Below are 25,692 nucleotides of genomic sequence, written 5' to 3'. Positions count from 1 at the left end.
GGAAGTGTCGAGCATTCTGCTCCTTCCAGGGTCGGGAACCTGGGTCTCTAGCAGATGCATTCCTGATCCCATGGACAGCCCACCTGTGTTACGCATTCCCTCCCGTTCCGCTGATACACAGGGTTCTCCTCAAGGTGCGCAGAGACAGAGCCCAGGTGATTCTGATAGCTCCAGCATGGGCCAGACAGCATTGGTACCCCATGTTGCTGGACCTCTCAGTAGCCAACCCAGTTACCCTGCCCCTACATCAGGACCTGATCACCCAGGACCACGGCAGGCTCTGTCACCCGGACCTTCCATCTCTACACCTTACGGCATGGCTCCTGCGTGGTTGACAGGCTCCGAGTTGCACTGTTCCACCCCAGTTCGGGAGGTTCTCATGGGCAGTAGAAAGCCTTCCACCAGGGCGACTTACTCAGCTAAGTGGAAGCGTTTCTCCTGCTGGTGTTCAGAGAAAGCTCTTCGCCCTATGGAGACTCCCGTCACCACTATTTTAGACTACATCTGGTCCCTCAAGACCCAGGGTCTGGCGTTGTCATCCCTCCGGGTCCACCTAGCGGCCATCTCCACGTTTCATCCTGGAATGGACGGATGTTCTGTCTTCTCCCACCCTATTGGTGGCGAGATTCCTGAAGGGACTGGAGCGGCTTCTATCCACAAATCCGCCCTCCTGCCCCTTCATGGGACCCTCAACCTGGTCCTAACTGGCTCATGGGCCCTCCATTTGAGCCATTAGATACTTGCTCCCTGCTCTACCTCTCGTGGAAGACTGCCTTCCTAGTGGCCATTACCTCAGCTAGACGAGTGTCAGAGCTGAGGGCCCTCACAGTGGACCCACCGTATACCATCTTCCATAAAGACAAGGTACAGCTGAGGCTCACCCTGCCTTCTTCCCAAGGTGGTCTCAGCTTTCCATGTTAAGCAAGAGATTTTCCTCCCACTCTTTTTCCCAAAGGCCCCATTCGTCCTGCAGGGAGCAACAGTTCCACTCGCTAGATGTCCGTCGGGCGCTAGCATTTTATGTGGACAGGACCAAACCCTTCCGCAAGTCCCCCCAGTTATTTGTGGCGGTAGCGGACCGGGTCAAGGGGCTGCCGATTTCCTCCCAGAGGTTATCTTCCTGGGTTACCTCCTGCATCAGGACCTGCTACAACCTGGCCCACGTTCCGACGAGCCGTGTGACTGCTCACTCCACCAGAGCACAGGCATCATCTCTGGCTTTCCTTGCCCGCGTGCCAATCCAAGAGATTTGTAGGGCGGCGACCTGGTCATCGGTCCACACATTCGCTTCCCATTAAGCCCTGGTTCAGCAGTCCAGAGATGATGCGGCTTTCGGTTCTGCAGTGCTCCAGGCCGTGACTTCTCACTCCGACCCCACTGCCTAAGTAAGGCTTGGGAATCACCTACCTGGAATGGATATGAGCAATCACTCGAAGAAGAAAAGAAGGTTACTCACCTTTGTAACTGTTGTTCTTCGAGATGTGTTGTTCATATCCATTCCATACCCACCCTCCTTCCCCACTGTCTGAGTAGCCAGCAAGAAGGAACTGAGGAGCTGGCGGGGCGGCAGGGGTATATATCTGGTGCCAAACTGGCGCCACTCTAGGAGGCGACCTGCCAGCCAACTGCAGTTGCTAGGGTAAAAAGTTTCCGGCAGACGTGCACGTGCGGCGAATACACCTACCTGGAATGAATATGAGCAACACATCTCGAAGAACAACAGTTACAAAGGTGAGTAACTGTCTTTTTTCCAGGCTGGATCAGATCCCTGCTCTGTCTAGCCCATCATCCATCCCCAGCTAAGCTTGGGTATGTCTGCCTTCCCGCTGCGCTGGATCAGATCCAGCTTGTCCAGCCAGCCCCATATCTCCCCCCCCACACACACACCGGATCAGCCCACTGGGTCCAGCGAGCCAGCCTGGGCGGGAGGAGGAACAGGAGAGCGCCAAGCATGGGGACAGTATGCACCATTGGGCAGGCAGGTTGTTGAGCCCTTGGCATGGACTGGGCTAGGGTGTGTGGAGAAGTGGGCTAGGCCGGTGCGGCAGAGGGAGCACAGGGTACTAGCTTTCCCAGTGGCTGGATCTGGTGCAACGAGATGCTGGGTTGCACAGAGCAATGGGTTCATTCGGCATGGCAGGAAGGTGGTTGAGATGTTGGGCCGATGGCCTACAGGACTTTCCTAGGGGAACACGGAGACTCCCCTTGTTCCATTTCTCTGTGCCCTGCTCCTGGTTCTGTCCGAGGGCTGGGGAGCGGGTATGTGGTGGATCAGAGTAGGCACTGTGATCTAGGACTCCTGGGTTCTGTCCCTGCCTCTTGCACTCACCTTGTCACCTGGGCGAAGAGGCTGATCTCCAGTCTAGGAGGATGGAGCCATTCCGAATGGCCGGGTGTCCCAGGTTTGTCTCCGTCTCCTACATCTCGTACCAGCCACTCTGCTCGGAGCCACTCTCCTTGTCGCTCCTCACGCAGTCCTTAGCACTGTCAGCTCAGCCAAGTGCAGGCTTGGTAACGGCCCTGCCGATCTACTGTGGAAGGGCTGGGCCAGGAGCCGTCGGCTCTGCTGTTAGCAGTCGCTCTGCTCCCTTGGCTGTGCCATGGAAGATGATGGTGGGCGGCTGGGCTCAGGTCAGTGACCAGCTCTCCTCTCGCTACTCCAAGTGCTGACCATGGACCACTCGAGCACGCGCATCCTCTCGTCATGCTGCAAGATGTCTGACATCGTGGACGAAGGCATCACGCGTTAGTGGTCCCTCCCTCCCATCTGCTCCCCCCGCCAGGGCTCCCCTCTCCCTTGGACAAACTTCACAGTTGGGGAGTTGACTTGTCTACATTTACGTTTGCATCTAATTTCCCCCCTTTTCAGCGCCCTAGATGCCCTCCTTGCTATTGGTACCTTCCCAGCCAGGTCCAGTTCCCTTAGCCTGGCGCTTTCAGCCCCTGGAACCTCTTCAGCGCTTTTCTCAGACTCTCATTAACTCCTCGCTGCTCCTCCCCCACGCTGCGGGCAGGGTCCTGGCTGGGGAGGGGGAATGCTGGCTCCTTGCTCCAGGGTGGAGGAGCCCTGGCGTTGAGGGGCACAGAGCTGAGCCAGGAGTCTAGCGGGGTGCCCCCTGCACACTACAGAGGGACCTTCTCTCCCTGCTCTGTCCTGTCGCAGCCCACGGCCCCACATCAAACTGGCTGCTGCATTATAGCCTGTGGAACCCCCCAGCCTGCTGCCAGCGAACATCCCTGTTCCCCTTGGCTTTCCCTCCCCCCATCCCAGTGGAGAGCAGCTGGGGCGGGTGGCTAGGACACACTGACCTGCGCCCAGTGTCTGCTCTCTCCTAGTTGTGGAAGATATTGATAAGTGCCGGGAGCCAGCCCCCAGCCTGGAGGCCATTTACCTGCTCAACCCTGTGGACAAAGTAGGAGCTCGGGCCTGGGGCAGGTGGATGGGGAGCAGGGGAGACCCCGGGGCAGCTCCTAGTGCTGCCTGGAGGTGGCGCTGTCCGGGGGGGATGCGCAGCACGACGTCAGGATGGGAATGGGGCAATAGGGGCTCCCCAGGATGCTGCTTCCCTGGAGCTGGGCTTCGTGTTCTTTGCCATGTGAAGCACAGACTGTCCCCCAGACCTCTCCGCGGTGCAGTCCCATGGGGGTTGGATGGGAAGGTGCAGCAGGCGGAGAGAGGTGACCTCAGCTGAGACTGAAAGCAAAGGAGAATCGCTGAGGCAGGGGCTGTGGGGGAGGAGGCTCCTGCGTCTGCAGCAGGGAGGCGAGTGGAGGGAGACCAGGGGCAGGGGGCGCTGGCAGAGCAGGGTGAAGCCCAGAACCCGCAGGGGCTGCGCGTGGAGGGAGCGCTGTAGGAGAGGACCGTGATCTGGGGCTTGGGACAGGGAAGCCAGGTTCTCACCTGTCACAGTGGCCGGTTGCAGCGTCCAATCAGCTTCCAAACACCCTGCCTGGCTAGCTGGTGTGGCGAAGCTGCAGGTGCCCAGTGTGGTGCCCGGGGAGGGAGCGGGCCCTGATGGCAGCTGCCTGGGATTGCTGCTCGTCCGGCTGTTCCCTGGGCACTGCTCAGAGCCCACTTAGTTCAGCAGCAAGGCCAATGCCAGGTCCCGTCTGTGGCCGAGCACGGACACTTGTGTGCCAGCGAGAGACGTGGCTGGGCTCTGAAATTGTCCCGGGCACATGGGCACATACCCTGCTCCAGGTGGGGAGGGAGCCCAGAGACAGGGGAGTGAAAACCAGCCCACCTCCTGACGGCATCATGCTGGGCCCTGCATCCCCAGGGGCTGGGCATGGGCTGGTCCCTTCGGGCAACAGGGAGGGGGCTCGGCTGGTGCTTACAACTCCCCTCCCACCTTTGCAGTCAGTGCAGGCTCTGATCAGTGACTTCCAGGGCACCCCCACTTTCAACTACAAGGGAGCTCACGTCTTCTTCATTAGCCGTGAGTATCGGGGGGCAGCGGATCCCCCAGCTGACAGCCTGGCCAGTGACACACGGGGGGTGGGGGGTCTCTCTGCCAGCAGGCCAGTGCCCTAGCAGACCAGACCGAACGACCCCACCTATCCCTTCCCCCCCTTCTTCCCCACGGGCCTGCCTCCAGCCAACACGGCTCACAGCATGCACCCAGAAAGGTGGCCTCTGGCTACCATTCCCAGCATGCATTGCTCCATCAGTCCCAACTGGGGTAGGGGGATGGGACACCACCAGAATACCCAGTGTGTCAGGGTCACATCTGCTTCTCCCCATTACAGCGGCAGGGGAATCCTAAGTCCCCATTCCTCCTTGTGCATCATTCGGAGTTGTACAGTCCGGTCACTTCCCCCTGTGGAGGGACTGAGGGCGGGGTGTGAGAGGGGCTGCATAGGAGAGATTGTGCCCCCCCCCTCCTTGTTGCTGATGCTGCAGAAGGCGAGAACCCGGTGTGACTCTGGTTTGGTGGGGCTGGACTCATCGTTGACTCCTGTGTGTCCCCGCTGGCTTGCCCAGGTTCCCCACAGGTGTGCAACACTGCGCCCCTGCTGTGCCCGTCCTGGCCCTGTCTGTGGGGGCTGGCGCTGTGCTGGGGGTCCTGAGCCCTGTGCGTGTCACCCCCACTGTCATAACCTTAGTCCCAGATTTGGACCTTAGCGTCCAAAATATGGGGGTTAGCATGAAAACCTCCAAGCTTAGTTACCAGCTTGGACCTGGTACTTGCTGCCACCACCCAAAAAATTAGAGTGTTTTGGGGCACTCTGGTCCCTCTGAAAAACCTTCCTTGGGGACCCCAAGACCCAAATCCCTTGAGTCTCATAACAAAGGGAAATAATCTTTTTTCCCTTCTCCCCTCCAGGTGCTCCTGGAGAGATACACAGACGCAAGCTCTGTGAAACTACACAGAGTGACTCCCCCTCTCCGTTCCCAATCCTGGAACAAAAAGTACTTTCCTCTTCACCCAGAGGGAATGCAAAATCAGGCTAACAAATCCAACACACAGATCTCCCCTGATTTCTTCCTCCCACCAATTCCCTGGTGAGTACAGACTCAATTTCCCTGAAGTAAAGAAAAACTCCAACAGGTCTTAAAAGAAAGCTTTATATAAAAAGAAAGAAAAATACATACAAATGGTCTCTCTGTATTAAGATGATACAATACAGGGTCAATTGCTTAAAAGAATATTGAATAAACAGCCTTATTCAAAAAGAATACAAATCAAAGCACTCCAGCACTTATATTCATGCAAATACCAAAGAAAAGAAACCATATAACTTACTATCTGATCTCTTTGTCCTTACACTTAGAAACAGAAGACTAGAAAGTAGAAACTACTTCTCCAAAGCTCAGAGAAAGCAGGCAGACAGACAAAAGACTCAGACACAAACTTTCCTCCACCCAGAGTTGAAAAAATCCGGTTTTCTGATTGGTCCTCTGGTCAGGTGCTTCAGGTGAAAGAGACATTAACCCTTAGCTATCTGTTTATGACACGCCCCCCAAATTGCAGACAGTGGGGAAGCTCACTGGCGGCGATTTCCTTCTAGAACTTTAAAATAAACAGATTAATACAACACATGCACCTTTACATATACTACTAAGTATATATCTAACAGACTTCTACATTTTAAGAACACTTTTTAACTACTGAATTCTGGGAAACTCTCATGGGAGAGTGCATCAGCAACTTTATTAGAAGCTCCTGTGATGTGTTGAATTTCAAAATCAAAATCTTGGAAAGCTAAACTCCAATGAAGAAGTTTCTTGTTGTTCCCCTTGGCAGTATGAAGCCACTTTAGTGCAGCATGGTCAGTTTGTAGTTGGAACCGCCGTCCCCAAACATATGGGCGTAGCTTTTCCAGGGCGTACACAATGGCATAGCATTCCTTTTCACTGACTGACCAGGGACTTTCCCTCTCAGACAGTTTCTTGCTGAGAAACACGACAGGATGGAAGTTGTGATCTGTTGCTTCCTGCATGAGCACTGCTCCTATACCACGCTCAGATGCATCCGTGGTTACTAGGAATGGCTTGTCAAAGTCCGGGGCCCTGAGCACAGGGTCAGACATGAGCGTTGCCTTAAGTTGGGTAAAGGCCTTTTGACACTCATCAGTCCACTTAACTGCATTTGGCTGGGTCTTTTTGGTCAGGTCGGTCAGTGGGGCAGCGATTTGGCTGTAGTGTGGTACAAATCGCCTGTAGTATCCGGCCAAGCCTAAGAAGGATTGGACCTGCTTCTTGGACCGTGGGACAGGCCACTTTTGGATAGCATCCACCTTGGCCTGTAGGGGGTTTATGGTTCCTCGACCCACCTGGTGCCCCAGGTAAGTCACTCTGTTTTGGCCTATTTGACACTTTTTGGCCTTAACAGTTAGTCCTGCTTGCCTGATGCGCTCAAAGACCTTTTCCAGGTGTAGTAGGTGTTCGGGCCAGGAGTCTGAAAAAATGGCCACATCATCGAGGTAGGCAACTGCAAATTCTCCCAGTCCAGCTAGTAGACCATCTACCAGCCTCTGGAAGGTGGCGGGTGCATTTCGAAGGCCGAAAGGAAGGACATTGAATTCATACACCCCCGCATGGGTGACGAATGCTGACCTCTCCTTGGCAGGTTCATCTAGCGGTACTTGCCAGTACCCCTTGGTTAAGTCTATTGTAGAGATGAACTGGGCACGACCCAACTTTTCCAATAGCTCATCGGTACGTGGCATTGGATAGTTGTCCGGACGAGTTACAGCATTTAGCTTACGGTAGTCCACGCAAAAGCGTATTTCCCCATCTGGTTTGGGTACCAGAACCACTGGAGATGCCCATGCATTGGTAGATGAGCGGATTATACCCATCTGTAGCATGTTCTGGATCTCCCGTTCTATAGCAGCTTGGGCATGAGGAGACACCCGGTAGGGTGGGGTTCTGATTGGGTGAGCATTACCTGTATCAATGGAGTGGTATGCCCGTTCAGTCCGTCCTGGGGTGGCTGAGAACAATGGGGCGAAGCTAGTGCGCAGCTCCTTGATTTGTCGCCGCTGCAGACGTTCCAGGGTGGTTGAGAGGTTCACCTCTTCCACGCCACCGTCTTTTTTTCCCGTCGTAGTAGACACCGTCAGGCCACTCAGCATCATCTCCCTGGACTGTAAACTGACAAACCTGTAAGTCTCTGGAATAGAAAGGCTTGAGAGAATTAACATGGTACACTTTAGGCTTTAGTGAGGAATTGGGAAATGCTATGAGGTAGTTTACAGCTCCCAGGCGCTCTTGGACCGTGAATGGCCCTTCCCATGATGCTTCCATCTTATGGGCCTGTTGCGCCTTCAAGACCATAACCTGGTCTCCTACCTTGAAGGAACGTTCTCTGGCATGTCTGTCATACCAGGCCTTTTGCTCTTCTTGAGCATCCTTTAGGTCCTCTCTAGCAAGGGCTAAAGAGTGTCGGAGGGTGCTTTGTAGGTTGCTTACAAAGTCCAGAATGTTAGTTCCTGGAGAAGGCGTAAACCCCTCCCATTGCTGCTTCACCAACTGTAATGGCCCCTTAACCTCGTGACCATACACAAGTTCAAACGGTGAAAACCCTAAACTGGGATGTGGTACAGCCCTGTAGGCAAACAGCAACTGCTGCAACACTAGGTCCCAATTATTGGAGAATTCGTTGATGAATTTTCGTATCATGGCCCCCAAAGTTCCATTGAACCTTTCCACCAGGCCATTGGTTTGATGGTGGTATGGGGTGGCAACCAAGTGATTCACCCCATGAGTTTCCCACAGTTTTTCCATGGTCCCTGCCAGGAAATTAGACCCTGAATCTGTAAGGATGTCGGAGGGCCAACCTACCCTGGCAAAGATGTCTGTTAGGGCCAGGCACACAGTGTTAGCCCTGGTGTTGCCTAGAGCGACTGCTTCTGGCCATCGGGTAGCAAAGTCCACTAAAGTCAGTACGTACTGCTTTCCTCTGGGCGTCTTTTTTGGGAAAGGACCCAGAATATCCACAGCTACTCGCTGAAATGGGACCTCAATTATGGGGAGTGGCTGGAGAGGGGCCTTGACCTGGTCTTGAGGCTTTCCCACTCTTTGGCATACCTCACAAGACCGGACATACTTGGCAACATCCTTGCCCATCCCCTCCCAGTGGAAGGACATCCCCAAGCGGTCCTTGGTTCTGTTCACCCCAGCATGGCCACTGGGATGATCATGGGCTAAGCTTAAGAGCTTCCCCCGGTACTTAGTTGGAACCACCAACTGTTTTTGCGGCTGCCATTCTTCCCGGTGTCCACCAGAAAGAATTTCCTTGTATAAAAGTCCTTGGTCTATAACAAACCGGGATCGATTAGAAGAGCTGAGAGGCGGTGGGGTGCTCCGTGCCGCCGCCCACGCTTTCTGAAGGCTGTCATCTGCTTCCTGCTCAGTCTGGAACTGTTCCCTTGAGGCTGGGGTCACCAGTTCTTCCTCAGACTGTGGACTTGGGCTTGGTCCCTCTGGAAGCGATGTAGGTGATGGGGTTGTTTCCGTTGCTGGTGAACCTCTCTCCGCTGGTGCACCTGAGGGTATTTCAGGCTCTGGCTGAGCCTCTTGGGTATGGCTGTCTGTTGCTTCTGCCAGTTCTGGCTCGCTGGCGCCCTCTGGCGTTGAGTTTGAAGATGTGGTTGCACTTGCTGGTGCTGGTTGCTGTTCCAGTTCCGGGCCTGGGACTGGAGGTGCTGTGGCTGTTTCAGTGGTTGGCGTGGAATCTGGGTCCACTACCTCTGTCTGGGTCTCTGGTAACACAGACGGGGCGTCTGTGGACGGCTCAGGAACAGGAATGGGTCTGGAAGCTTGCCTGGTTTGGCTACGTGTAACCATTCCCACTCTCTTGGCCCGCCTCACCTGGTTGGCCAAGTCTTCCCCCAGTAGCATGGGGATAGGATAATTGTCATAGACTGCAAAAGTTCACATTCCTGACCAGCCTTTGTACTGGACAGGCAGTTGAGCTGTAGGCAAGTCTACAGCTTGTGACATGAAGGGGTAAATTGTAACTTTGGCCTTTGGGTTGATGAATTTGGGGTCAACGAAGGATTGGTGGATAGCTGACACTTGTGCCCCCGTGTCTCTCCACGCAGTAACCTTCTTTCCGCCCACTCTCAAATTTTCCCTTCGCTCCAAGGGTATTTGAGAGGCATCCGGGCCTGGGGATCTTTGGTGTGATGGTGGTGTAATGAATTGCACTCGCATGGTGTTCTTGGGACACTTGGCCTTGATATGTCCCAGTTCATTACACTTAAAGCATCTTCCATCTGATGGGTCACTGGGCCGAGGTGAGTTACTGGAGACTGATGAGGTTGAAGGGTAGGGTATCTGTGGCTTTACTTGGGTGGTATGTGGGGTCTTTGGCTGTCCTCAGTTGTAGGGTTTATGGTCTGTGTGCCCCCTCGGGTAATCGTTCCCCTTGACAGTAGCTTTCTTGCTTTCTGCCAGTTCCATCCATTTGGCTCCAATCTCCCCCGCCTCAGCGATATCTTTGGGATTTCCATCTTGTATGTACCGTGTGATGTCTTCAGGAACACCATCCAAGAACTGCTCCATTTGTATGAGGAGGTGCAGTTCTTCCAAGGTTTGAATGTTGTTTCCTGTTATCCAGGCCTCATAGTTTTTTGCAATGTAGTAGGCGTGTTTGGGAAATGACACCTCTGGTTTCCATTTTTGGGTTCTGAAGCGCCGACGGGCATGATCTGGGGTTATCCCCATTCTGTATCTGGCCTTGGTTTGAAAAAGTTTATAGTCATTCATTTGCTGCTTAGGCATTTCAGCTGCCACCTCTGCTAAAGGTCCACTGAGCTGTGACCTTAACTCTACCATGTACTGGTCTTCGGGGATGTTGTACCCAAGACAGGCTCTTTCAAAATTTTCCAAGAAGGCCTCGGTGTCATCACCTGCCTTGTAGGTGGGAAATTTCCTGTGCTGTGGAGCAATAATTGGCGCCGGGTTGTTAGGGTTGGCTGGCACATGCAGCCCAGCTTTTGCCAAGTCCAGTTCATGTTTTCTCTGTTTTTCCTTCTCTTCATTCTCTTTTTGTTGTTTTTCCATTTCTTTTTGTTGTTTTTCCATTTCTCGGTGGTGGGCCGCCTCTTCTTCTTCTTGCTTCCTTCTGTGGGCCAACTCTTCTTCTGCTTGTTTCCTTCGGTAGGCCACCTCTTCTTCTTCTAGTTTTCTTTTGTGTGCTGCCTCTTGGGCTGCCTGTTCTCTTTGGAAGGCTGCCAGTTTGATGCTTTCTTCCTTTTCTTTCATCTCCATCTCTTTTTGTTTTATTTCCAGTTGTCGCCTGTGTACAGCTTCTCTGAATTGCTCCACAGCCTCAATTTTTGCCTTAGAAGTCATGATTCCTGTTTTCTTGTGTTGGGGTGCCCTCCGGTGTTTATCTTCTGAACTGCAGGTTCTCTGTTGCCTCCTGAAGTCTGCCTAGCAACAGTGCCTTTAGCTAATCTTCAATGTTAAGTAAACCTGAAAAACCACTTTATTTGCATTTATATAGTGCTGGTAATGACTCTCAATGGGAATGCTATTGTGTGACAAAAGACCCTTAACAGTCTGGTAATGGCTTCTTGCTTAACATGCAAGCCACAAACTGCCAGAGAGAGCAGAAAAAAAAATTCTCTCTGGTTCCCTTTTAAAACCAACTGTTTCTCTCTGCTAAAAAGCCCTTAGCAGAGAAGAGAAAAATGTAATATTCCTACTGGCTTCTGGATTCTGTCTATATCCCACCACTGCCACTCATGTCATAACCTTAGTCCCAGATTTGGACCTTAGCGTCCAAAATATGGGGGTTAGCATGAAAACCTCCAAGCTTAGTTACCAGCTTGGACCTGGTACTTGCTGCCACCACCCAAAAAATTAGAGTGTTTTGGGGCACTCTGGTCCCTCTGAAAAACCTTCCCTGGGGACCCCAAGACCCAAATCCCTTGAGTCTCACAACAAAGGGAAATAATCCTTTTTCCCTTCCCCCCTCCAGGTGCTCCTGGAGAGATACACAGACGCAAGCTCTGTGAAACTACACAGAGTGACTCCCCCTCTCCGTTCCCAATCCTGGAACAAAAAGTACTTTCCTCTTCACCCAGAGGGAATGCAAAATCAGGCTAACAAATCCAACACACAGATCTCCCCTGATTTCTTCCTCCCACCAATTCCCTGGTGAGTACAGACTCAATTTCCCTGAAGTAAAGAAAAACTCCAACAGGTCTTAAAAGAAAGCTTTATATAAAAAGAAAGAAAAATACATACAAATGGTCTCTCTGTATTAAGATGATACAATACAGGGTCAATTGCTTAAAAGAATATTGAATAAACAGCCTTATTCAAAAAGAATACAAATCAAAGCACTCCAGCACTTATATTCATGCAAATACCAAAGAAAAGAAACCATATAACTTACTATCTGATCTCTTTGTCCTTACACTTAGAAACAGAAGACTAGAAAGTAGAAACTACTTCTCCAAAGCTCAGAGAAAGCAGGCAGACAGACAAAAGACTCAGACACAAACTTTCCTCCACCCAGAGTTGAAAAAATCCGGTTTTCTGATTGGTCCTCTGGTCAGGTGCTTCAGGTGAAAGAGACATTAACCCTTAGCTATCTGTTTATGACACCCACCCACTGCCTTTGCCTTGCAGCCTGTCCTGAACCTCTGGTCAAGGAGCTGAGGAAGTCACGGATCACCAAGGCCATCAAAACACTCAAAGAGATCAACATGGCCTTCTTGCCCTACGAGAGCCAGGTGAGGGGTGGCTGGGCTTTGGAGGAGCTGGGCCATGGGGTGGACGGTGACGTATGACACCCCCTCCTTGTGTCATCAGTGGATTTCCCCCCTCACACCCCTGAGGGGATGACTGTGTTGTCAGTCTCAAATCCATTGATGGGGAAACTGAGGCACAGAGCAACATGAGCCTGGTCTACACACAAAAGCTTTGTTGGTATAGGTTTGTTACGGGGACATGAGTGAAAAAATCCCCCCTGTAACTGCAGCTGGGGTGGCAGAGCCCCTGGGTAGATGCAATTATGCTGGCAAAGCAGTCCTTTCGCCACTGTAGCTTATTTCGTCTGGGGTACCAGTGCCAGCTGTGCCAGGAGAAGCTCTGGCTGGTATAAGCTGAGTGTCCGTCAGGAGGCTTTGCTGGCTCACCCGTCCCATTGCGCCAGCAAACCCTTCATGGGCCGTGTAGATGAGCAGAGTCACCCTTGCGGCGCCTCGTGCTGCTTGTCCTCAGGAGTTCAGTCCGCTACAGGCCGATATCATTTTATTAGTGTCCAAGTACTTTTGTCCCAATGGCTCATTCTGTTTGGCCAGTGAAATAAGCGACAGCAGCAGGCGCGCATTGATGCCGGGTTTGCCTGTGGCTACACTGGGGCTTTCACCAGACTAGAAGCGTGGCCAAGCTCCCTCCCCAACATTGACTTCTCCAGGGCAGAGACACACCTCTGAGGGCACCCGGGAGTCTGCAGCTCAGCAAGGACCTGAAGCCGGGGAGTCTTCATCCCAGGCTGGTGCATGAATCTCTGGGCCGCGGTCCCTGTACCGCAACAGGAGTGGCTCTGGCAAAGGGCTCTCCCTCACTAGGGGCTCGCTATGGCTCCGCCAGGCTGGCCTGCTCCAACAGCGCATCGTGGGGGCATGGTATGGAGCACAGCTGGCCTGGCTGCCAGCAGTTGGCTCCAGGGTCTGATCTCTGCTCCCCTCGTCCCCCAGGTGTACTCCCTGGACGGGCCACAGGCCTTCCACAAATGGTTCAGCCCCTACAGCTCCTTGGAAAAGAACAAGCAGCTGGAGATGATGGCAGAGCAGATTGCCACATGGTGTGAAACCCTGGAGGACTATCCAGCCATCCGCTACCGGAAGTGATGTGCCCTGGGGAAGGGGTACCCGTCCATCCACTACAGGAAGTGAGTGTGCCGGGGGAAGGGCTGTGATGAAGTGGGAATGTTCTTATTGTTTTCTTTGAATACTGCGTGGGTGCCTGTGACCCAGCAGGGAGAGGGGAGTATTGACCTGGGAAGGTTGCAGGGGAGTTTTGCTGGGACTGTCTGCATTGGGGTTGGGAGACTTTCTTTGAGGCCAGATACCTGAACATAAATATATCAGAAGGATTAATATTAGGGAGGGAGTGGAATTATTTAAGCTTAATACCAATGTGGACACAAGAACAAATGGGTATAAACTGGACACTAGGAAACTTAGACTTGAAATTAGACGAAGGTTTCTAACCATTAGAGGCGTGAAGTTCTGGAACAGCCTTCCAGGGGGAATAATGGAGGCAAAAGACATATCTGGCTTTAAGAGTAGGCTTGATAAGTTTATGGAGGGGGTGATATGATGGGCTAGCCTAATTTTGGCAATTAATTTGGCAACTGATCTTTGATTATCAGCAGGTAAGTATGCCCAGTGGTCTGTGATGGGATGATAGATGGGATGAGATCTGAGTTACTACAGATAATTCTTTCCTGGGTGCTGGCTGAGTCTTGCTCATATGCTCAAGGTTTAACTGATGGCCATATTTGGAGTCGGGAAGGAATTTTCCTCCAGGGCAGATTGGAAGAGGCCCTGGAGGTTTTTTGCCTTCCTCTGCAGCATGGGGCGCGGGTCACTTGCTGGAGGATTCTCTGCAGCTTGAGGTCTTCAAACCACAATTTGAAGACTTCAGTAACTCAGACATAGGTTAGGGGTTTGTTATAGAAGTGGATGGGTGAGATTCTGTGGCTTGCATTGTGCAGGAGGTCAGACTAGATAATCATAATGGTCCCTTCTGACCTTAAAGTCTATGAGAAACAGAAGGGGGGTTGGAACCAGGTGACACCTTTGCCTGGGAAACTGGACAAAGGCTGGGGGAGGAGCCGGGGGAGGCTGAGTGAGATGGCTGGAGGGAGTTTCAATTTGGAGCTGGCTGGAAAGTGAAGGGGAGCCTAGCCGGGGCTCTGGCCTCCCTGGCGCCCCCAAGATGGACCTAACTAAAGGGGGTCCTGTTGTCTGTATTGGCAAGACCTGTCTTGGACTGTATTCCTGTCATCTAAGTAAACCTTCTGTTTTACTGGCTGGCTGAGAGTCATGGTGAGTCGCAGGAAGTCGGGGGTGCAGGGCCTTGTCTCCCCCACACTGTGACAAGAGGTATCCAGCCATCTGCTTCAGGAAGTGAGTGTGCCTGGGGGAAGTGGTACCCAGCTATCCCCTATAGGAAGTGAGTGTGCCCAGAGGGAGAAGGGTACCTGGTCATCTCCTACAGGAAGTGCGTGTGCCCCTGGGGTGGAGCTGTTTCTGACCCACAGGGTTTGTCTTTGCTGCAGGGACCATGAAGATAACTTCCACCTGGCACACGCTGTGCTGGCCAAACTCAAAGCATTCAAGGTATACAAGCCCAACATAGGAGAGGTGAGCGAGCTCTGCTGGTCACGTCCTCACCATGTGTCATAAACAGATAGTTAAGGGTTAATGCCTCTTTTACCTGTAAAGGGTTAAGAAGTTCACCTAGCCTAGCTGACACCTGACCAGAGGAACCAATGGGGGAACAAACTGTTTCAAAAGGAAGGAGGGAAGTTTCTTTTGTTTAGTCAGTTTCAGTCGGAGTGTAAACGATCAAGGAACCAGCTTCTTATCAGAGTAGTAAGTTTTAGAAAAGAATAAATAGGTTTATGTTTATTTTATTTTGTAACTTGTCTTTGTGCAATTAGAGGAATAATCAAATTTGGGTGATATTGTGTGTACTAAGGTTTTTGCCCAGAGGAACATCCTGTGATTTAAATCTGTTGCTTGAGGTCAGCTGTATGTGGTCTCCCAGAGGTTTTTTTCTTTTACCTTTCTTTTCTTTAATTAAAAGCCTTCTTTTTAAGAACCTGATTGATTTTTTCTCCTGTTTTTTAGATCCAAGGGAATTGGATCTGGACTCACCAGGGATTGGTGGAGGGAAAAAGGGAGGGGGAAGGAGTAATTCTTCCTTGTTTTTTAGATCCAAGGGAATTGGATCTGGACTCAGCAGGGAATTAGTGGAGGAGTCTCTCGAGGCTACCCAGGGAGAGAAGGTTTTGCTGGGGGAAAGAAAGAGTTTTCCAGATGACTCAGACATCTGGATGGTGGCAGCAAAACCAGATCTAAACTGGTAATTAAGCGTAGAAGTGTTCGTGCAGATCCCCACATCTGTACCCTACAGTTCAGAGTAGGGGTGAAATGGGGGAGCATGTGAGAAGTAGAAGGAAGGAGGAGTGATTTTAAACCTGCTCGGAGATCCTGGTGGGGGGAAGGGTGGGGTCTAGACCCCCTTGGGGATCCTGAGGAGTTGGCAGAACAATAGCATTCCCTGTGTGGGGACTACGGGCCCCAGCCCTTCTCTAACACTGGCCGTGGGCAGATCTCAAAGTGATCTACAAAGGCCAGTGTCCTTATCCCCTCTGTGCAGATGGGGAAACCAAGGCACCGCCTGGGGAAGTGTGTGCCCAGCAGAATCTCTCTTTTTATAAATAGGGCAGTTCGGTCACAGAACTAAGCGTCGCGCACAGAGCCTCTTCCACTCCTGGACACTCCTGTCTGTGTGTGCTCCTACACCCATCCCCATGGTATTGGAACGTCACTAATGAATTCAGCCTCCCAGGGGAGGCAGGGTGGCCTGTGTTACAGATGGGAAACTCAGGCATGCAGGGAGTCTGTCAGAGCAGGAACTAGAACCCAGATCTCCTAAGCCTTAGCCACAGCTCCTGCCATCCCCGTCCCATTCCCAGTAGAGGGGAGCTGCAAATCCACCCTGCCCTGGATTCTCACATGGGATACCCAGTGGTTCCTGTCCCCCTAGGAGAAGCAAAGTGATATAAAATCCAGGGCCTGCCCAGATCTCTCCGTCCTGTTGCTTCTGCTCTTGCTTCCAGGCTTTGCCAAGCTGCTAGGAGACTGTGCACCTGTGACCAGTTGGGAATGTTTGTAATATCTTTTATGAAGCTGATGCGTGCCTCAGTTTACCCTATATGTTGCATGGCTTCTCAGGCAGGGGGCTGGGGTGCAAGGGCTGTCAAGGAAGGGAATTATACCCAGACCGAGGAAAGACCGTGGAAAGACCGTGCCGACTCCAACGGCTCCTGGCTGGATGCTCCCAGCAGGGAATCGGAGCAGGGCCCCCAGCTCAAGAAACACAGAATTGGGAAGGTTTGAGCTGGAGGATAGAGTGAGGGAACCTGGGAGCTCTCGCCTGAGAACTGACCAAGGTCAGACCGTGGCCTGGTCTACACAAGGCAATTGAGTCAGTGTAACTGTGTCACTCGGGGGCATGAGAAAGGCGGCGTCACAAACGATGCAGCTGCAGTGGTTTACATGTAGACACAGTGGTGAGCTGGTGCCAGTTTGAGGGAACTGGTTCTAAAAGGGCTTCTAAATTTAATAACTGGTAAGTTTAAGTGACCCAGGAGCGTAGCTGGGGGAGAGCAGGGGGAGCAGCCGCTCCCTGTCATCACATTATCCAAAAGTGGCGCCTTAGGCGCTGACCCCGTGAGTGCTCCAGCTCCCCACCCCAGCCCCAGCTCACCTCTGCTCCGCCCCACTTCTCCCCCCCTCTACCCCCGCTTCTCGTGAATCAGCTGTTCACCGTGGGAAGCCTGGGAGGGCTCAGATGCAAGCAACGACTTGGTGCTCAGGCCCAGGGAGGTGAAGATGCAGCGTAGGTGAGCTGGGGCAGGAGGGTCGGCCGCGCCGCAGCAGGTAACCCCGGGGAGGGGAGCGCAGGGGGACCACTCCCTGCCCCAGCTCACCTCTGCACCGCCTTCGTCTCCCTGCGAGCTCGGCCTGACCCGGTGGTCCAGTCGAGCGGCATGGCTGTAGCGCACCAAGCCACCTCCAGGCAGTGCAGTAAGGGGGCAGGGAGTGGAGGGAGTTGGATAGAGGGCAGGGGAGTTTGGGGGGGTGGTCGGAGGTGGATATGGGTCAGGGCAGTCAGAGGGCAGGGAACGGGTTTGAATGAGGGCAAGGGTCCTAGGGGAGCAGTCAGGAAGGGGGGGTAGTCAGGGGACAGAGAAGCAGGGTGGGTGGGGCAGGGGTCCCGGTGGAGGGTGTCAAGGAATGCGGGGGATGGATGGGGCAGGAGTCCCATTGGGTGAGGGCAGGCCACGACCCCCTTGTGAGATGAGGAGGGAACCGATTGTTAAGATTTTGGCAGCTCATCAGTGTGTAGACAGGCCCTGAGTGAGAGACCCGGAGCCTGAAAACAGGTTTCGCTGCAGCTCGGCCGGGCTCTGGGCTGACCAGAACGGCCTCTTGCTTTAACCTTCAGTGGGCTGGGCTGCCGGGGCTGGGGTCCAGGTACCTAAGAAACCCGACTGTTCTGCCAAAGCTGGGGGAGTGGCCCTGTCACCTGGGCCGAGGGACGTCGGGCCCTGCGGAGTGGACGGGTCTGTACCAGGGTCTGTCTCAGCTGGACTCGCTTGTCAGGGCTCCCGCGGTGAAGCCCAGCGGTTCAGTCTCAGGAGGTGGGGAGGCCGTGTGGCCTGTCCTGCAGGAAGAGAGAGACCTGTTGGGGTCTGGCACAGCAAAGGGCTTCCTCCCAGAGACTTCCCCAGCTGGGGTCCTGGCACCGACCCTGTGGATCCACGAGCGTCTTTCCCATCCACCGAGGCAGTGTGGCCTAGTGGATAGAGCCCTGGACTGGGCCGGGAGATGAGGATTCTATTCCCAGCTGGGTGACCTTGGGCAAGTCACCTCGCCTATTTGTGCCCCCTCTGGGATCGCTGGCTGCCATGACGCAGACACGCTGTAACTCTGTAACGCCCTGGGCCCAGACGCTCTACCACTGCTTTGGGGGGGCCTGAGCCATGCGAACCCCACTGACACCAGCAGCAGGCACACAGCTCTCCCAGCAGCAAGGGGACCTGGGAGTCAGGGCAGTGGGAGCTGCTGCCACTTGGAGCTCTGATGGTCCAGGGGGCAGGCACCTCCCAGGGAATCCAGGACAGCGAGGGGACCGGGCTCTCTCCTAGGAGCTCCTGAAGCTGTTGGGGGCTGAAGACACATCCCTGAGATGGGGAAGTGTGGGGCCCAATCTGCCCTGTGTCCCTGGGGGCGAGGGGGGATATTAACCCTGCTCTCCCCACCATGCCCCGGTCCTTCCCCTGAGTGGCAGCAGGAGTCACTCTGTCCCCTTCTCTCCCTGGTTCAGAAACCAACAAGGACAAGGAGGAGGAGGAGGGGGAGAAATGGGTGGACATGGCTACAGAGGAGGCTGCTCTCAACATCATCCTAAAGTAGCACCAGGGCAGAGAAAAGGTACAAACCTTCCCTAACTGGGCTGGGACCGAGACTGTCTTCCCCCTCCCAGCACCCGACCCCCTGCAGAGGGTCTTGCCATGATGAACCACCACCCCTAATGGGGACCTTTCTCCTGCATGCTCTGGGACCCCGCAAGATGGGAGTGTTTGTCTCCTCCCCTCACAGGCACTATCCCAGATCCTGACTCTGCTTGTGTAGGAGTCGTGGGTGATTTGGACAATGGGCAGGTTCCCGCTATCCTCCAGGGAGGCTTGAGCCCTTCAGCTGATGTGGATGGGGAAGGGAGGTCCCGGGCTAAGAGGCTCTCTCTCCCCTAATCCCTCTCCTGGTAGGTGCAGGATGAGGCCCAGCAGCTCATGTTCCTTCACGCCATCCACCCCACATGTCTCGCTGCACAGCAGAAAAGGCAGGACACACTGGAGCCGCACTGCTGCCCTTCTATGAAATGAACTGGTTGAGTCTACTCCAGTTCTCTTGTCTGTAATCAGGAGGCTAAAATAAATGAGGGATGGTCTTATGATTACAACATGGCCAGGGCCGGCTCCAGCTTTTCTGCTGCCCCAATCCGCAAAAAAAGAAAAAGGAAAAAAAAAAAGAGCGGCGGCACTTCAGGAGTAACTTATTGCTAATATGGGGAAGTCTCTGGGAGGAAGAGAATGTTCTGGTTAGCCCAGAGTCCGGCCGAGCTGCAGCGCAACCTGTTTTCAGACTCCGGGTCTGTCACTCAGGGTCTGTCTACACACTGATGAGCTGCCAAAATCTTAACAACCGGTTCCCTCCTCATCCCACAAGGGGGTCATTTTACATCACTTTGCTTCTCCTCCGGGACAGGAGCCACTGGGTTTCCCCTGTGAGAATCCAGGGCAGGGTGGGTTTGCAGCTCCCCTCTGCTGAGGGTGGGATGGGGGCAGCAGGAGCTGGGTCAGGGCTCATTTGTGGCTAAGGCTCAGGAGAGCAGACGGGAGGGAGGGCTACTCATGTACACTATGTACAGACAGAATTTCCATGATGTGTTGACATTATAAATGTTTGGGGTTTAGATGTTTTCCGTGACACACTGTTCCATTCAAAAGGACCTACCATTAAATGCCATCATCACAAACAGTGCCAGACACATAGAATTTAACGTTACAATTCCTGCTCAAGGTTTGGACAGACCAGCAATTCTCACCTCCAGCTCTTCACAGGTTAGCCAGTTTCTGGTCACATGGCAATATAAGGGAACTATTTGATCCCAGAATCGCAATGCACCCATTCTAGGGAATGGGCACTTCTCCCAGTTAGTGAAATATACCTTTATTGCCCTTGAGCATTCTTCCAGAACTGCCTGGACAGAGAGAAGACAGGCAATGTCTAAAGGACATATTAGCAAGTCACCTCGCCTATTTGTGCCTCAGTTTCCCCATCTGTAAAATGGGGATAATGATACCAGTCTCGGCCAGGGGGGCCCCTCTGGGATAGCTGCCTGTCATGGCACAGATGCTCTCTAACTCACAGCTGGCAGCACAGGCCTGCCTCCAGAGGGGAGCTTGGCACACACCTGGCTGCCCAAACCATCTACACGGAAGGAATTGACAGCCTGCTTGTTAACCACCGGAGCTACTTGCTGCAGGAGAGCTGGCTCCAGGCTGCAGCCCCTGGCACTGCTCAGGCACTCAGCCATCATGGGAGGATGATTCCCCAAGCCCCACCCTGGAAAGGGGGCCCCAGGCTGCTCCCCCAGGGACTGTCAATCATTCAGTGAGGAGCCATCCCAGTCCCTCCCCGTAATGGGGCCTGGCTTGGCCACCAGGTCCGAGGTTCCTGCTGCTTGGTCCCTGCTGACCTGTCCTCCACCCCCCAAGACATCATTGAGGACAAACTGGACAAGAAGTTGTGGCCCTTTGTGTCGGACCTGGTCCTTGCCACCAGTTCCCAGGCTCCTGTCAGGTAAGGCTGAGCCTTGCTGGACTGTGAGGAGCAGAGTCCTGACACGCCCCCCACCCAGGGAATAGGAGCCTCTGTGCCTGGGAGTGTGTGGCCAGGACCCTGCCCTCTATGGGGGAGGGGATGCCTAAGAGCCTGGACCCCTCTCACTATGTTTCCTGCCCCCCAGCAGTCCCTCAGCACACCAGGGCCCAGGATGGAGGGAAGGGACTGGCTGAGTTTTAGACAGCACCCCCAGCCAAGGGCAGGTGCCATCCTCCCCTACTCCCTCTTGCCTGCTTTGGGTCTCCTGTCCCACTGCCTTGGGCAGGGCCTGCCCCCCAGCCTCCTCCAGGCGTGGTGGGAAGTTTATCGGTTCAAGGGGCCCTGACCGGCTCCTTGCCCCTGTCCGGCGGCCGCCCAGCCTGGGACAAGTCTCGCCCCTGCAGTCCCTCTCCGCTGCGTGTCTCCGGCGTCTCGGAGACACTGGTGGCCACCGTACGGAGCTGCGGGATGTGCTGCCGCCTGCAGCACACCCCTGTTCCAGGGGCTCGATTGGCTGAGCTGCCCGCAGAGCAGGACCCAGGTGCTTCAGACCCCGGCGGAGGTAAGCAGGAGCGAGGCGCTGGCATGGGGCAGGATGGTCCTGTTCTGTGCGGCACTCAGCCACGTCCCAGGCCCTACGGGGAGGTGAGGATGGGCGCGGGGACGACTGGGCTTTGTGCCAGCCCTGCCATGGACTCCCCACTGGCACATCCGAGCTAGCTTGGGGGATGTCTCTTGGCTTGGGGGCTGGGCCGCAGAGAGGGCTGGTGGTGATGTCTCAGGCCACCAGGGACCATTGATTTGTGCCGTGTGAGCCAGGCCAGGACCTCTCCGCCAGAGCAGGGGGTGACGGGTCTCTCTCCTTTGCCCCAGGGCCCCGACAAAGCCCGCTCTCAGCTGCTGATCGTGGACCGGAGCTTCGACCTGGTGTCCCCACTGCTGCACGAGCTCACCTACCAGGCCATGGCGTACGATCTGCTCAGCCTCGAGAACGACACCTACAAGTAGGGGCTGGCTGCCAGCAAGGGGCGCCCCGCACTCCTCCTCAGGCGGGCTGGGGGGGATGTGACCCAGGCACCTGCACCGCTCCGCAGCCCCCATGCTCGCGGGAGGGGTGCCGCAACCTGACCTCATCTCCCCTCTCCCACAGGTACAAGACGACAGAGACCAGCGACTCGCAGGAGAAAGAGGCACTGCTGGACGAAGACAACAAACTGGGTGCAGCTACGCCACATGCACATCGCTGACATCTCCAAGTGAGCACACTCAGCTCTGCCCCTGACATGCCCATGTGTGCCCCGCGCATACCCTAGATATGCTCCCACGCGTGGCTGGGCTGCTGTGGCTGGCCCCAGGTGAGGCCTCTGCCCTCTAGGGGACACTGTGCACTGGAAGGGGCTGGGATCTCACCACCGCCTCCCTCCAGACCAACATCTAGGACCTGTCCCAGATGCTGAAGAAGATGCCCCAGTGCCAGAAATCAAGTATCAGAGGGGTAGCCGTGTTAATCTGGATCTGTAAAAGCAGCAAAGAATCCTGTGGCACCTTATAGACTAACAGACGTTTTGGAGCATGAGCTTTCGTGGGTGAATACATGCATGCATCTGAGGAAGTGGGTATTCACCCACGAAAGCTCATGCTCCAAAACGTCTGTTAGTCTATAAGGTGCCACAGGATTCTTTGCTGCTTTTCCAGTACCAGAAAGAGCTGAACAAGGTAATGGGGCTGGAGCTGTTAGTGGGCGGGGAGCAGGGCATTCAGTGGGGCTGATGGGAGAGCAGGGTGCTCTGTGGGGCTGGTGAGGGACAGTAGGGACTCTCTGGGGGGCAGGACACTCTGGGGCACTCCGCTTTACTGCCTGATGAGAGCTGCTGACCTGTACCGTTGGGCAGAGCCATTTTCCCCCCAGGTGCTGTGTGGCACCATGGGCAGCAGCCTGCCCATCAGTGCCCAGAGCTGCCCCATTAGCCCCAGCAATGGCAGCCCTTGGGTAACGCCTGCGCCTTAGAATCATAGAATCATAGACTATCAGGGTTGGAAGGGATCTCAGGAGGTCATCTAGTCCAACCCCTGCTCAAAGCAAGACCAACCCCAGCTAAATCATCCCAGCCAGGGCTTTGTCAAGCCTGACCTTAAAAACCTCTAAGGAAGGAGATTCTACCACCTCCCTAGGTAACCCATTCCAGTGCTTCATCACCCTCCTAGTGAAAATTTTTTTCCTAATATCCAACCTAAACCACCTCCACTGCAACTTGAGACCATTACTCCTTGTTCTGTCATCTGCTATCACTGAGAACAGTCTAGATCCATCCTCTTTGGAACCCCCTTTCCGGTAGTTGAAAGCAGCTATCAAATCTCCCCTCATTCTTCTCTTCTGCAGACTAAACAATCCCAGTTCCCTCAGCCTCTCCTGTTAGGTCCTGTGCTCCAGCTCCCTAATCATTTTTGTTGCCCTCTGCTGGACTCTTTACAATTTTTCCACATCCTTCTTGCAGTGTGGGGCCCAAAACTGGACACAGTACTCCAGATGAGGCCTCATAAATGTCGAATAGAGGGGAATGATCACGTCCCTCGATCTGCTGGCTGTACCCGTACTTATACAACCTAAAATGCCGTTAGCCTTCTTGGCAACAGGGGCACACTATTGACTCATATCGAGCTTCTCATCCACTGTAACCCCTAGGTCCTTTTCTGCAGAACTGCTTCCTAGCCATTCAGTCTCTAGTCTGTAACAGTGAATGGGATTCTTCCGTCCTAACTGCAGGACTCTGCACTTGTCCTTATTGAACCTCATTAGGTTTCTTTTGGCCCATTCCTCTAAATTGTCTAAGTCTCTCTGTTGCCTGTCCCTACCCTCCAGCATATCTACCACTCCTCCCAGTTTAGTGTCATCTGCAAACTTGCTGAGAATGCAGTCCACGCCATCCTCCAGGTCATTAATGAAGATATTGAACAAAACCGGCCCCAGGACCGACCCTCAGGGCACTCTGCTTAAAACGAGCTGCCAACTAGACATGGAGCCGTTGATCACTACCCATTGAGCCCGGTGATCTAGCCAGCTTTCTATCCACCTTATAGTCCATTCATCCAGCCCATACTTCTTTAACTTGCTGGCAAGAATACTGCGGGAGACTGTATCAAAAGCTTTGCTAAAGTCAAGGAATAACACATCCACTGCTTTCCCCTCATCTGCAGACCCAGTTATCTCCTCACAGAAGGCAATTAGGTTAGTCAGGCATGACTTGCCCTTGGTGAATCCATGCTGACTGTTGCAGATCACTTTCCTTTCCTCTAAGTGCTTCAGAATTGATTCCTTGAGGACCTGCTCCATGATTTCTCCAGAGACTGAGGTGAGGCTGATCTGTAGTTCTCTGGATTCTCCTTTTTAAAAGATGGGCACTACATGAGCCTTTTTCCAGTCATCCAGGACCTCCCCCAATCGCCATGAGTTTTCAAAGACAATGGCCAATAGCTCTGCAATCACATCCACCAACTCTTTTAGCACCCTCGGATGCAGTGCATCCGGCCCCATGGACTTGTGCTCATCCAGTTTTTCTAAATAGTCCCGAATCACTTCTTTCTGCACAGAGGGCTGGTCACCTTCTCTCCATACTGTGCTGCCCAGTGCAGCAGTCTGGGAGCTGACCTTGTTTGTGTAGACAGAGCCTTGCTCCTGCAGCTCTCGGGAGAGGGCCTTGGTGGGCTTCCAAACCAGCCCATTGGAGCCACTCCTAGTGCCACTGAGCCATGTGCCAACGGAAAGCTCCTGGCCACTGGCGCAGGTACCCTGACAGCTGCTGGTCTCCAAGCCCCAGCCTCGTGGTGACTAACAGAGAAACCGTGGGCTGCTTTGGAAGCTGCTTCCTCCTCCTGATCCTCTCCTCCAGCTGCCCCACTCCACCGCAGAGGACGGGGGCTGGAGAGCACTGACTTGGCCATGTAGATGTGGGTTGGGGCCTGGGCTGAGCCAGGTTTGGTGCAGGGATGGCCTGGCTGGGTGCACCCTGTTTGTGATCATCTGGGTCTGGCCTAGACTAGCACCCCTTCAAGCCCCATGCCCCTGGCTGGTTCACGGGAGGGGTGGGGAGGGCAGGCGGCTGCTTCCCAGCCCAGCTGGGGGCTGCCCTGGCTGGGAGACAGGCAGAGGGAGAAAATGCAGTTCCTCTCAGCAGCACTAGGGGCACCAGCCAGGTCAGGCACTCTCAGCCTGTGCGCCCCCTGCAGCCCAGACTCTGCATTGCAGCTCTCCTATGCCCATACCCATCGCACCCTGCCATGGCTTTCCCAGCACCTGCCAGCCTCAGAGTGCCCCAGGCTTTGCAAAATATGATCCCAACCCCGCAGAGGGTTTGGAAAATGCCCAGCAGCACCCGTGTGACGTGAAACCTAAGTAACAGGCACCCAGAGTGGGAGTGACTCACATGGATTTGGGGGCAGAGCTGGGCATGGAACCCAGGAATCCTGCCTCCCAGCCACTGATCTAACCCCTGGACCCTACTCCCCTCCCAGAGCTCAGCACAGAACCCAGATGTCCTGCCTCCCAGCCCGCTCTGCTCTGTCCATACTTCTGTCCCCTTGGACCCCTGCTAATAATTGCACATGCAACTTGCTGGGGAATGTGCTCTGGAAGAGGTCGGTCCCTTTGAGCCCAGCAGGCCCTGTTTTCCCTGCTCCCTGGGCCAGTTCCTCTCTCCCTGCTGGACAAATGAGCACTGCCAGTGCTGCATGCCTGCTGTGGATGAGGTGAGAGACCCTGGCACCTCTGACCTACTGCAGGGGCCCAGCCCCAATCTGCTCAGCTGCAGAGCTGTCTGTCCCTGATCCCCGTGGGGAATTATCAGCCACAGTTAACAGCCATTTGGGTAATTGCTGCGCTGCTGCCAGGAGAGTGGGTGGTGGATTGGAGGTGCAGAATTAAAAGGTTCCAGCAGAGACACCTGCCCAACGATGAGCTTTCCAGCTTCCACCATGGCTGCCCTTACAGCTGGGCTGCCACTGGGATTCCGTGTGCACCCCCAGCCTGCACCTTGAGCA

At 54.2% G+C, this 25,692-nt stretch overlaps 1 pseudogene; it reads left to right on the top strand.

Annotated features, from left to right (window-relative positions):
- Positions 1-13,533: 13,533 nt before the first annotated feature.
- LOC127035299 (syntaxin-binding protein 2-like) lies at positions 13,534-22,121 on the top strand (annotated as a pseudogene).
- Positions 22,122-25,692: the final 3,571 nt, after the last annotated feature.

This window comes from Gopherus flavomarginatus, chromosome 16 (assembly GCF_025201925.1).
Source record: "Gopherus flavomarginatus isolate rGopFla2 chromosome 16, rGopFla2.mat.asm, whole genome shotgun sequence".
NCBI lineage: Eukaryota > Metazoa > Chordata > Testudines > Testudinidae > Gopherus > Gopherus flavomarginatus.
The sequence above is the reverse complement of the archived record's forward strand: the minus strand, read 5'-3'. Positions and strand labels throughout refer to the sequence as shown.